This window comes from Nicotiana tabacum, chromosome 18 (genome assembly GCF_000715075.1).
Source record: "Nicotiana tabacum cultivar K326 chromosome 18, ASM71507v2, whole genome shotgun sequence".
NCBI classification, from domain to species: Eukaryota; Viridiplantae; Streptophyta; class Magnoliopsida; order Solanales; family Solanaceae; genus Nicotiana; species Nicotiana tabacum.
Genome location: NC_134097.1, coordinates 36,364,083 through 36,377,353, shown reverse-complemented (window position 1 = coordinate 36,377,353; position 13,271 = coordinate 36,364,083).

The window sequence follows — 13,271 nt, the reverse complement described above, 5'->3', positions numbered from 1 at the left end:
TATGAAAGGAGAAAGATAAAAAAAAGGAATCGAATAAAAGACAAAGGAAAAAGATGACTCTTTAACAAGAGAAACTATAAATAAAAACCTATCAAACGCAGATACCGACTCTAATGGTCATGACATGCACATATGGCCTATCCTCTACCGTCAATCGTCTTTCAAAATCTTCATTTGGTGATTCCCCATCTGATTCTCAATCTTATTCGACTTGTAGTGCCTGAAGGGTTTTCACTATCAAGCCTCTCTCATTTTGGTTTTTCTCTCAGCTTTCATCGCCTTATGGTGCCCGTGAAGATCTTCACCGATAAGACTCTCTCATTTGTATTACTTTCCAGCTGGGGATTGGGGTGTTACCCATAAGACTCTCTTTTTATTTCTTTTCTGTTGGGGATCAGAGTCCTTTCTGCTGTGGATCAGAGTGTTATGTTCACCGGTAAGACTCTCATTTGTCTGACATGGCATCTTTTGAAGACTGATTAGAAGTTCTTTCTTTGGACCGTAATGTGGGATTTTGGATAGGCTAGAAAGAAAGGGTATTAAAGGCTCAAAAACAAATCAATTTGGCGTTCAAAATTACAACCTTCGGAACCATATTTGTTTACAACAAGCGCAACATTTGCCTCGGTTTCTTGCTTGGGGATTTTTTTAATTTTTTGTTACACTATGACCGAGCCGTGAGGCGCCTACGTATCCTCTTTGAGGAATCAGGTCGAACGTAGTTCACAAATCCTTGTTGTGACTTTCTTTTGTTTTTGTTGTCATTTTTTTTCCTTTTCTTTATCTCTTCTCTTTTTTTTTTGTTGTTTTTGTTGTTTTTTTTTCTTTTTCTTTTCTTATCTTTTTATGTTTGTGTTTCTACTCTTTGCTACTGATTCCGAAAGAGGGGTATGAAAGAAAACAAATAAAGCTCAAAGGGTTAACGAAGGATAAAGTGTTTGGATAGCCGAATAAAATACCTCCGTCATTCCAGTCTTTAAAACATGCCAAGTGCAAACAACACAATTAAACAAAGATTTGTAGCCTCTTCTGATTGTGCCAGACTTGAGAACCATATACACACATTGGGCAACACTCTCATTCTCATTCCATGAACGACCCCCATGTCAACATGGCCAACTCACCTTTAACGGTTTTCTTTTTGTTTTACTCGCCCCAGTTTCACATGGTTCGGGCTTCAAGTGATCTCAAACTATTCTTATTTCCTTTAAGTGTCCCGATCACCTCCCAATGGTTTAATGATCAACTTTTAAGATTAGGCCAAAACTGTGTGCGTATGTCATGTCACTAGAAACGGTGTTTGAACAAAAGACACAACAAAAGGATAAAAGAACTAAACAAAGAAAATGAGTGGAAATAATAAAAGACCGAAATTTGCATTAGACTAATGGTGAAATGGTTTGAATAACAAAGTAAGCAAAACAAACCAAAGTACACCATAAAACAAACCTGGACAAAACTAAATAAACCATTGTGGCAAAAATGGAAGGATAAGAGGGTTTGACACAAGACAATATCCGGATTATAACCCTAAGAATAATCCAGACAACAGAAATGACAACAAAATAAGCCATCAAAGATCCTCTCCGGCTGACCCAAAAATGGAGCGTCTTTCCAACTACCAAGCACGATATCTTAGTCACTGAGCTCTATATCAACATTGCCAAGACCATCACCAACTTCAGTATCATCAACATCAGTCAACAAGTTCTCAGGAGGATTCGCGTGCTCCCTGTCACTGTCATTGATCACAATTACCCCTTCCTGAATCATTCTTTCTATTTCCTTTTTCAAAGAACGACAGTGTTCAATGCTATGTCCTTGGACATTAGAGTGGTACACGCATTGTACAGCAAGATCAAATCCTTTTGCATATGGGTCTGGAGTATAGCTAAGGAGCGGCTCAATCAGGCCAGAAAGCTTTAACTTTTCAAACAAGCTTGTGTAGGACTCCCCAATTGGCGTGAAACTATTTATTTGCCTTTGTTCCCTTCCCTGTCCCTGTTTTCTTGGGTTTTTAGGTGTTTGAAAATGTTGTGAAGGCAAGAATGTATTATGCGGTGCTGGCGCTCGCCATAGGGAGTGACCTGGTGGTTGGACAGATGACCAGACATTGTTCGGAGGATAATACTGAACTGGATTATATGGAGCTCGGGGATATGTTTGGGCATGATGGACAGAAAATTGTGGCTCTGGTGGGTAGTAAGGTTGTGGGGGTCTGGATTGGTAGTAGGGTGAAGGAACTCTAGATCTGGACCAAGTACCCGCTTCGACTGTTGCGACTTCTTCCCCCTTCTTCTTCCAGAGCACACCTCCCGTGCCGCTCTGAATGGCCTGAGTTGTTGCCTTAATTGCCGAATAGCTCAGGATTTTGTTGGACTTAAGTCCCTCTTCGATTATACCACCCATTTTCACCACCTCGTTGAAGGATTTGCCAACTGACGTCACCAAGTGACCAAATTAAGTTGGCTCTAGAGTTTGCAGAAAGTAGTCTACCATTTCCCCCTTTCTCATCGGAGGATCAACTTTGGCTGCCTGTTCTCTCCACCGGAACCCAAATTCCCGGAAGCTTTCCCCGGGCTTTTTCTCAAGTTTCAGTAATGTGAGACGGTCTTGGACGATCTCAAGGTTGTACTGAAAGTGACCTGCGAATGCCTGTGCTAGATCGTCCCAGGTGTACCACCTGCTCGGATCCTGTCTTGTGTACCATTCCAGTGCAGAACCGCTCAGACTCTGCCCAAATTAAGCTATCAGCAGCTCATCTTTACCACTTGCTCCTCTCATCTTGCTACAAAAGCCCCGCAGATGTGCCATAGGATCGTCGTGCCCTTCGTATAGATCAAACTTTGGCATCTTGAACCCTGCCGGCAATTGAACGTCAGGGAAAGGGCACAGGTCCTTGTAGACCACGCTGACCTGGTTGCCTAACCCGTGTATATTCCTGAAGGATTGCTCCAGGATTTTAAATTTTCGAAGCACTTCGTCCTACTCTGGGCTCTTAGCCGACTTTTCAATCTCTACCGGGACCTCAAAGTGGGGATTATAGGCATGTGGCTCGGGTGCTTTGAATGTAGGTTCAGGGGGGTAATATTGGTTATCGTGAGCCTGAAACAATGGCTCACTGGACAATCTTTGTAGCGTGGCTGGTGGGGGTTCCACGAAAACAGGAACATTTGGGGGAAGGTTCTGATTGAGTGGTGGAACTTGGGGATCGTAGGAATTTCTTCCCTGATAGTAGTGGTGACTCGGGAAGCTTGTCGAAGGGCTGGGTGGAGGATATTCCGGCGTGTGTCCTGGTGGGAGAGTAGGAGTAACAGGTGGTTCGGGCCCTTTTTGTACCCTAGCCAAGGCTAGCTGCATTTCGTTCATCTCCAGTCTCATTTTTTCCATTTTTTCCATTGCCTCTTTTAGCATCTGACTTTCCGTCTTTTCCTCCTCAACACTATTTTCTGAGTTAGTCATGCTTTTCGGTATGGGCCCTTTAGATCTTGTTTGATAATGGTATGGTGCCAGTACATTCTAACAAACTAACTGTTTGAGATTGGAAAAACAACAAACTCATCAGCGTTAGAGTTTTAACACATATTGCAATTGCACGTTGGAATGCAATGTACCTACGCAGTTTAACCATTTCTATCATGTCTTTTTCTTTTTTCTTTTTTTTTTTTTGCTTTTTTAGTTGTGGTCGAATCTTATGGAGATTGCCTACGTATCATGACCCCGCATGAATTAGGCCTTGCGTAGTTCGGACCAATGCAAGGTAAAAAAATAATAAAACATATTTTGGAACTTTCAATTTTTCACAGTAAAACACACTTTGATTACAATGATTTAAAAAAACTGACAAACTTAGACCGAACTAACAGACTCTGGTGAAAGACGAGATACAGACTTGAACATTAAACAACCCACATACTCTAATGAAAAGAAATTAAAAAACAGACTGACAGATTCCTTCCCCCATTTGCCACTTTTAACCAAATGGCTGTTTTTTGCAGACGTGGCCCCTGCCCAATTTTTCATGAATTTTGAGACCGGGGAGGATCTGTTTTATGATATTTTTACAAACTTGTCCGTTCTTTTACGAAAATAGCCTTTCAACAACTGAAAGATATTCTAAGGCTATCTCGGCAAGAACGGTTTAACACATTGCCGAAGCTGGCTCGGCTTATTTTGACCAACACATCCAAGCGGCATTCACTTGCCCACTGACAATTTTTTCTTCTTATTTTTTTTCTTTTAAATTAAAATAAAAGACCTAGTATTGCAAACACGGCCTTTCAGCGCCTCGGGGACGAAGATTTTAAGGTTGTGTGGGTCAATTGGTCAAAATCTAAAAAAGACCCAAAGGTAGCTGTTTATACAAAGTCAGCCTTCCGGCGTCCCTTTGGGTAACATTCGGCTATTTTTGACAAAAATAGCATCACCAGACTTATTTATGGCTCTTTCTCTTGTTTTTCAAAATAGGAAACCCAATATAGCAAACACGGCCTTTCAACGCCTCGGGGACGTAAATATTTAAGGTTGTGTGGGTCAATCGGTCAAAATCTAAAAAAAATGACCCAAAGGTGGATGTTTATGCAAAGTCAGCCTTCCGACTTCCCTTTCGGGAACATTCGGCTATGTTTTGACAAAACAACGTCACCCGACATATTTATGACCTTTTCTTATTTTTCAAAATAGAAAACTCAATATTGCAAACACGGCCTTTCAGCGCCTCGAGGACGAAGATTTTTAAGGCTGTGTGGGTCAACTGGACCAAATCTAAAAAAATGACCCAAAGGTGGCTGTTTATGCAAAGTCAGCCTTCCGGCGTCCCTTTCGGGAACATTCGGCTATGTTTTGACAAAACAACGTCACCCGACTTCTTTATGATGAAATTAAAATTTGACATATTTTTTGGCTATTTTAGCAAAAGGGGAGGTTGGACCCGATGAGGGTTGCCTACGTATCTCACGCCCTATGAGAATCAAACCATGCGTAGTTCGGGCAACATAAACTAAACTTGTAAACAAGACTCCTTTCTTTCGTTTTTTAAATAAATCAAACTACAAAAGATAATTTTTTTTTTCATTTTTTTCAAAATTTCTGCAGGGTTTTGACACTACTTGGACATTGGTTTTATTTTTTCTAAAAATAAGTAGTTATCTCCCTACACTGCTATTTTTCTTTTTCTTTTTTTTCAAAAATTCTCGATTTTAGAAGCCGGTCAGCATGCGGATCTGAAGCAAATAAATGTGCAAAACAAACAGGATGCAGCAGGATGGTCTTTTTCATTTCAGGTTGCTTGTCCTAGACGAACCCAACCTCTGTGTTGAGTCCCCTAAGTCAAATGCAACATGATGCAAATAAGCATTCCTACTAGGGATCCGGTCATGAGGTTTTGTTATACTAGGTTTATCCTGGGTGTTTGTTCTAGACCTGGCTTACCCAAGCGAACAACTCGAGCCGAGGATGGGAACTGCATACCGGTAACCAAAAGATCATCCGATATTGCAACTCCTCCGAATCCTCGTTCTATTTTGGAATGGGACACTAACAGAAAGAAGTCACGACTAGCGTGCACTCCTTAAGAGAGAGAAGAGAGGGATTTCGTAGCAGTTTATATATACAATTCAAATAATATCAAAGCGGTAAGAGTAACATTTTGCACATTTAGGCTAAAACATGTAATAAAATCAGATAATAAATGAAGCCAAATAATAACAATTATTCTAAGCTCGAATTTTTTAACCCTGAACCAGAGATTCTGGGTTACCTCCCCAGTAGATATTCAGTCCCCTAAGTCAAATGCAACATGATGCAAATAAACGTTCCTACTAGGGATCTGGCATGAAGTCAAGTTATTCTAGGTTCAACCTGGGTATATGTTCTAGACAGTGTACCCGAGCGGACAACTCGAGTTGAGGAAGGAGCTCCTTTCCGGGAACCAAAAGGCCAGTCGGTTTAGAAACTTTCCGAGCCTCTTTTATTTCAGGGTATGACACTAACAGAATAGGAAGTCTCAACCAGTAAGCACATCCCCGGAGGTAAGAAGAGAAGGGTTTCGGCACAGTTTATATACAATTCAGATAATATCAAAGCGATAAAAGCAGCATTTAGCACATTGGGCCCAAACATGTAACAAAATCAGATAACTCCAAATATAACAATTTATCTAAGCTCGAATTTCTAACCCTGAACCAGTGGTTCTGGGTTAAGTCCCCAGCAGAGATGCCAGAGCTGTCACACCTCCTTTTTCCGCTACGCCCCCCGCTAAGGGACGTAAAAGGAAGTTTTTTCCAATTAAAGGACAATCGAAACGGGATTTATTTATTTTGTTTCAGAGTCGCCACTTGGGAGATTTATGGTGTCCCAAGTCACCAGTTTTAATCCTGAATCAAGGAAAAGAATGACTCTGTATTACAGTCTGCGCACCAGAAATCCGGATAAGGAATTCTGTTAACCCGGGAGAAGGTGTTAGGCATTCCCGAGTTCCGTGGTTCTAGCACGGTCGCTCAACTGTCATATTCGTCTTGATTATCTGATATAATACATGTTGAACATATGTGCGAATTTTAACTTTTAACCGCTTTTATCATTATTATTATTTTTTATCGAGAATTTCAACCTCGTAAAAATATATCTCGAACCACGTCACAGTCAATGTACCTGTGGTCGTCGACACACTTCGACTCCGTTGAGATTTGGATTTGGGTCACATAAATGTGCACCCGAGTTTAGGAAAAAATACATTATTAAATACGCACCTAAAGACTAACGCGTTGTTATTATTTTGGGTAGGGCCGTGACATTTGCTAAACGGCCCGTCCAGGAATCTAAGTATTTTAAAATATTATGGAGGGCCCCGCAATTTTGTATTTATTTTGGCGAAACACGCCTCATTTATTTTAAGGATATCCGAAAGTGACTACATTTCTATTAAATTCGTCTCTAAAACAAAAGAGAGAAAAAATCCTAATTAATTACATGCTTAAAAAAAAAAGCGTAACATATTAAATGCTAGATTAAGACAAATGTTAACGGAAGAGAATATTACTAAAATTGAAATTATAAATAAAATACGGAATCGACAAATAATATATTCAAAAGAAACTAATTATCTTATAACTAGATTAAACTAGCATTGTTAGATGATTTGAACCGTTGGAATTAATTATTTACAACTATTTGAAACTAGAATCAATCTTAATTACTAATGCATATTCGAAAGTTTATTAAATTTAAACATTAACTCATCTTGTTTGAACTCAAATCATGTCATAATGCTTAATTCGCGAAATTAATTTAAATTCATGCTTTAACTAAATTTAGCTACATGTTTACGATTAACCTAATGTTGACAATACTAAAACCTTCATAGCTAGTGAACTTAATCAGTTTTGCTAAGCCGATTCACTAAAGACCAACTTATATTATTTTCCTCTTATTCCAATTATTAAACAGTTTGACAGTAATGAGCATGCTTAAATATATACTTCCTAATAATCAAGTTAAAGCAAAGTATTATTTAATACATCACTACAAGATGCCTAGTTATGCAAAGCGACAGAAATTTACAGAATAATAATACATGAAGTAGCCTAAATACAATTAGTAAAAGAAACAAAGAAAAAGCTAAATTAAAACTTCAAAGTTCCATTCTTCATATGTATTCATGCTTTTACATTTCAGCTTACAATATGCCAAAGTTACAGTTGTGTACCTGGTATTGCCAATAAAAGAAGAAGAAGGTCAGCAAAGTAGTATGTAACACAGCAACAACAACAATAACCAGTAAACGGAACACCCAGTGACAGATTTGAAAACCAAAAAAAAATCCAACAATAACCAGTGAAGTAGTAGCAAATAACCAACCAAACTTAAGGAACAAACCACATGAAAATCCAGAAACACCAACGATAATCAACGGGCAAAAACAAAGTGAACCCTTTTTTTTAGATTGAAAGACCAGTTAATGTTTAACCCTTAATTCTCTCTTAATGTTCAAAAAATTCTTTCTTTTAAACTCTCTTCAAATTCGAATCCTCAAAAATCTTTTTCTCTTTTCGAATTCTTCTCCTCTTAATATTCAGCCAATCTCCTATCCCCTTTCAATATTTTCGAAATTCTTCCCCTCTCCCCAACCAATCGCCCTTAATTCTGTCCAAGTCTGCTCTATTTATGCCTCATAAGAGACCCCTTAATCAATTAAACAAATAATAAAACAATCCACTTTCTCTTACCAAACCCACTACTTCATAAAAAATGCAATTATTATTTTATTTAATCAACTTTTCTTGAGCCCCGTAATCCTACTATGTCTTGTTTCCCATTATTGATTAAACAAATGCATTATTCCCCACTACCACATGTCTTGTTCCCCACTATATTATTTTAATACCTTATTTTAATATTATTAGCTTAGCGGACAGAGCACTCAAAATAAATAATTGTTTAGATTTTCAATTCAAAAAATACCTCTCTGAAATTACTGAAATTACCATTCTACCCCTGAAAATACTACAATTTACCATTCTACCCACATCAGCTATAACCAATTCACCTAATCAATTAACCAAAATACAGCAGCTATAACCAATCAAACCTGACAATTGACAACTAATAATCAAACTCTGTATAATAAACTTGCCAAACAAACTCCTAATCGACAACGTTCATGAATTAACAACACATTCAGATTCATATCCGAACAAACTCAACAGAACAAACAAGTAAATACAAATCACTAAACTTGATCATCAATCGAACCTCGAAGTAAATCCAACAACGTTACAACAAAGATGAATGATTCAAAAAAAAATTAAAAATCAAAACATAAACTCACATTAAATCACTAGATGAAAAACGAACTTCAAACAAAAAATGAACACGAATTAAATCTAACTTAAACAACAAAGATGAATGATTCAAGTGATTAAACTAACACACTTCTATATTAAAACTAAACAAAAACAAATGAATAAAAGCAAACCGAAGAAATAATCAAGAAATGATAACAACGAACAAGAAAAGAATTAAACGTATACTGATTTTAAATCCGAGAATATCAAACAAAATACGGACAGAAATGAAACTTAAACTAATTAATCGGAAATGACCAATGACGAACTCGAACGAAAATGGCAAACTCGAACCAAGACTGCCAACGACCTAACAGATCTCGATTTCAACGACAACCCACCTTCTCTTTTAACCTCGACGAACTCAGAACGACAAACGACAACCTCAACGGATTGAACCTGAAGAAACGACGAGACATCAGGTTGTTTGGACGTGAGGCAGTGTGTATGTGTGTTGAGCAGCAGCAGCCATGGCGGGCTGGCTGGAGCTCGACTGGACGAAGCAGAAGCCGATGGGGTTTGTTTGGACGTGAGGCTATTTAGCATATGGTCGTTTGGGACCTATGTGGATGAAGAAGAAGAAGCAGCAGCGATGGGGTTTGGGTGGACGACGCAGGCAGCCATGAGAGGTGCAGCAGCAGCCATGGGCTAACTGGAGCTCGACGCAGCTGAGATGAAGAAGATGAAGAGCAGCAGCCATGGTGGTTTGGGTGGACGATGCAGCAGCGCTGAAGACGAAGCAGATGAAGCAGCGGCCATGGTAGGTCGACGGAGCTTGTCAATGGCGGACGGGGGCGGGGGTCGACTGGTTTTTGGACTGGTTCGTTTGGACGAAGAAGATGAAGAGAGGGGGGTCTGTTGGGTTGGGGTCAGCCATGGGAGCTTGGGACGAGGGGAAGGGGTGGCTTTGGAGAAGAAGAAGAAGAGGGGGGGGGTAGCTTTAGGTTTTCTTTTTTAGGGTTTTTTCAAAACAAATGTCCAAATGGAAGAAAGGGTGGGGGGTGTTTGCTTGGGGTTATGGGGCGGACCGGGTCGGGTCGACCCGGTAGGAGTTTATTTGGTTTGGGCCATGGTTGATTTAAATTAGAAGGTGGCCCAATCCGATTTTCTTCCTCTTTTATTGCTTCTTTTCTTTTACTTTCTAAAACTAAAATTCTAAATTAAGTTACAAACTAAATTAACTTATTAAAAATACTAATTAATTCCTAGCAACAATTATCATATAAAATGAAATGACAATTAAAATACAATCACACAATTTGGACATTAAAGGCTAAAAATGCAAAAAGATGCCTATTTTTGTAATTTTCATTCTTGTAAAACAAACTTAATTACTCATAATTGCAAACTTAAATCCTAAATGCAAATGCGACATATTTTTGTATTTTTTATTAATTTAGCAAATAAACATGCACAGACAAAGCAAACAATACAAGAAAAATAACACAAAATTCACAACAATTGCAAACAAACAAAAAAATGTTTTATTTTTGGAATTTTTGGGAGTAATTCTCATATAGGGCAAAAATCACGTGCTTACACAACTTACATGACTTGTTGTGTTGCTTCGAAGAGCTACTCAATGTCTTGATATTACTCTTTGACTTGGGCTGCAGTAGTACACTCGCACAATCATACACCGTAGCATGCCAATTATAATAGCTCAGCAGTATGAAACTTGACATTTATTGAAAATGACCATGTGTTCTTGTATTATCTATTTTCATGTTGTTATTGAGCCTGTGACCATGCCAGGCGGATTGTGATTGTGAGCCTGTGACCATGCCGGGCAGATTATGAATGTGAGCCTGTGATCATGCCGGGCGTATTAAGATATTGGCACGTGAGTTGTCCGTGCAGTTGTGATTGAGATGTGGGCACAAGGTGCCCTAACCACATGATGGTGGGTTGAGACCCGTGGCTTGTGACTATGAGATGAAGTATCTCGGGTAATTTTGTTGCAAACTTGTGTTAGAATGGATTGATTAATTGGTTGTTATTTGTGTTCCTTATTTGGTTTCACCGGTAAGTTCATGGTGTTCTTGTTGCTTTATTGTTTATATCACACATCCCCAGTCTCCTTGGCCATCTGTAGCCTGATACCAAAAGCAAGACCATCAATGAATCTTCTCACTCTCTACCTCTCAGTAGAAAGCAAGACAACTGCATGACGAGCTAAATCCATGAATCTAATCTCATACTGGGTAACAATCATTCTACCCTGCTAAAGGCGCTCAAACTACCTACGGTAATACTCTCTTAGAGTGAAAGGAATGAACTTCTCAAAAAATAACTGCGAAAACTGATCCCAAGTGAGTGGCAGTGAACTTGCTGGTTTGCTCCGCTCATTATCCTGCCACCATCTCTTTGCAGAACCGATCATCTAAAACAATACAAAGTCAGATTTATTGGACTCTACAATACCCATATTGCGTAATACCTCGTAGTAACGGTTCAAATAATATTGCGGGTCCTCAGAAGGTGTACCACCAAAATGAATAGGAAAGAGCTTTGAGAAATTATCCAATCTTATCAATCCCTGAGAAGATATCGCGGGCCTCTCCCTGGTTTGTGTAGCAATAATAGGTTGAACCACTCCCACTACTGGAACCGTTTGAGTTTGATACATGATATCCATCTGCTAGGAAGTGTGAGTGGCAGGAGTCTAAGCTCCTCCCCCAGCCTGAGAGATAGCTGGTACTATAGGAAATACTTCGGCCTGGGCCACACTCTCCATAAGGCCTACCAAACAAACTAGAGCGTCCTAAAGTACGGGAGTAGCAATAAATCCCTTAGGGACTTGAGCGGGTCCGAATGGAGCAGTCTGAACAGAGATCTCCTCCTCATATTCGATCTGAGGCCCTACAACGGGTGTTGCTGCACGTGCTCCAGGCTGAGCTCTACCTCTACCTTGGCCCCTACCCCTATTAGTTGCTGCAATAGAGGGCTCAGGTTCCTGCCCGACTGTAGATGTTTTGTGTGTTCTCACTATCAACGAGAGAGAACAGGAATAGAATGGTTCAAACTTTAGTAATAGAATAAAGTCACACAAAAGAGAATGAAAGAAGTGAAGTTTTCCTAAAGCTTTATAGCCTCTAGAAGATAAGTATAGACGTTTATGTACCGATCCTCTAAACTCTACTAAGCTTGCTCATGACTCGCGAAACCTATGCAACCTAGTGCTCTGATACTAACTAGGCACGACCCAGAATTCACAACCTCGGGACCATGATGGCGCCTAACATCTACTTGCTAGACAAGCCAACGTTTTTAAATTAATTAACCAGTTTTAACAATTATTACAAGGTGATGATAATTAACGATTAATAAACCCAGAAATGAACACATATTAATATATATAACGCAGTGCTAAACTACTACTAGAAATTCGGAGTCACAAGTACATGAGCAACTAATATACTACAAATATGATTTGAAATAAATTACAACTGTTTGAAACTAAATAAACAGTAAAACATGATAGAAAGGGGACTTCAGGGACTACGAACGCCACTAGTTCTACCTCAAGTCTCCGAAAGCAGCTGAATCCGAGCAGTCTCTCTACGGGCCGCTGGGACCAACACCAGTATCTGCACAAGAAGTGCAGAAGTGTAGTATGAGTACAACTGACCCTATATACTATGTTAGTGGCGAGCCTAACCTCGACGAAGTGGTGACGAGGCTATAACAAGACACTATCAATAAATATGTACAAAAGAATAATGACAGTAATAGAAATGGAATATAAAAAGTAAACTCAAGTAACCGGACTCGTATGTCAACTACCAGAGGGCCCCACAATAATACTTTTTCTCAACTTCTCCAAATAACATGGTATAGTTACAACAATCAAACACAATAAAATAAGTCTTCTCCGTTGCGGCGTGCAACTCGATCCATAAATATATATAAGTATCAATCTTCTTCGTTATGGCGTGCAACCTGATCCACAAATATATATAAAGAAATACCGTTGCGGCGTGCAACTCAATCCCACCATATCATCATATGTTCATACCATATTTTGTCCTTATCTCTTCACATCACATCATTTTAATACCGTTGCGGCGTGGAAGCTGATTCCAGCAATAACAATAATTACTGTTGCAACGTGTAATCTGATCCGATGCAATGTGAATTAAACGAACAAACTACAATCAACAACGGCATATCACAAAAAATAACGTAATAAAGGAACTAAACAAATAAGGTCACAAAGCGGATAAATAGTTGTATGAAAGCCCACAAAATCAAATAGCAAGTAACGACAGTTAATAAATAAAGACACGGATACAAAGAATCAATTAACAATTATGGCATGTAACGGATAAGGGCATGAAATCAACAACTAGTTACAATTAACAATTAAAGCATTTAACAAATAAATAAAATAGATTAAATAAGGCAAGAATAATTGTAAACAATAAA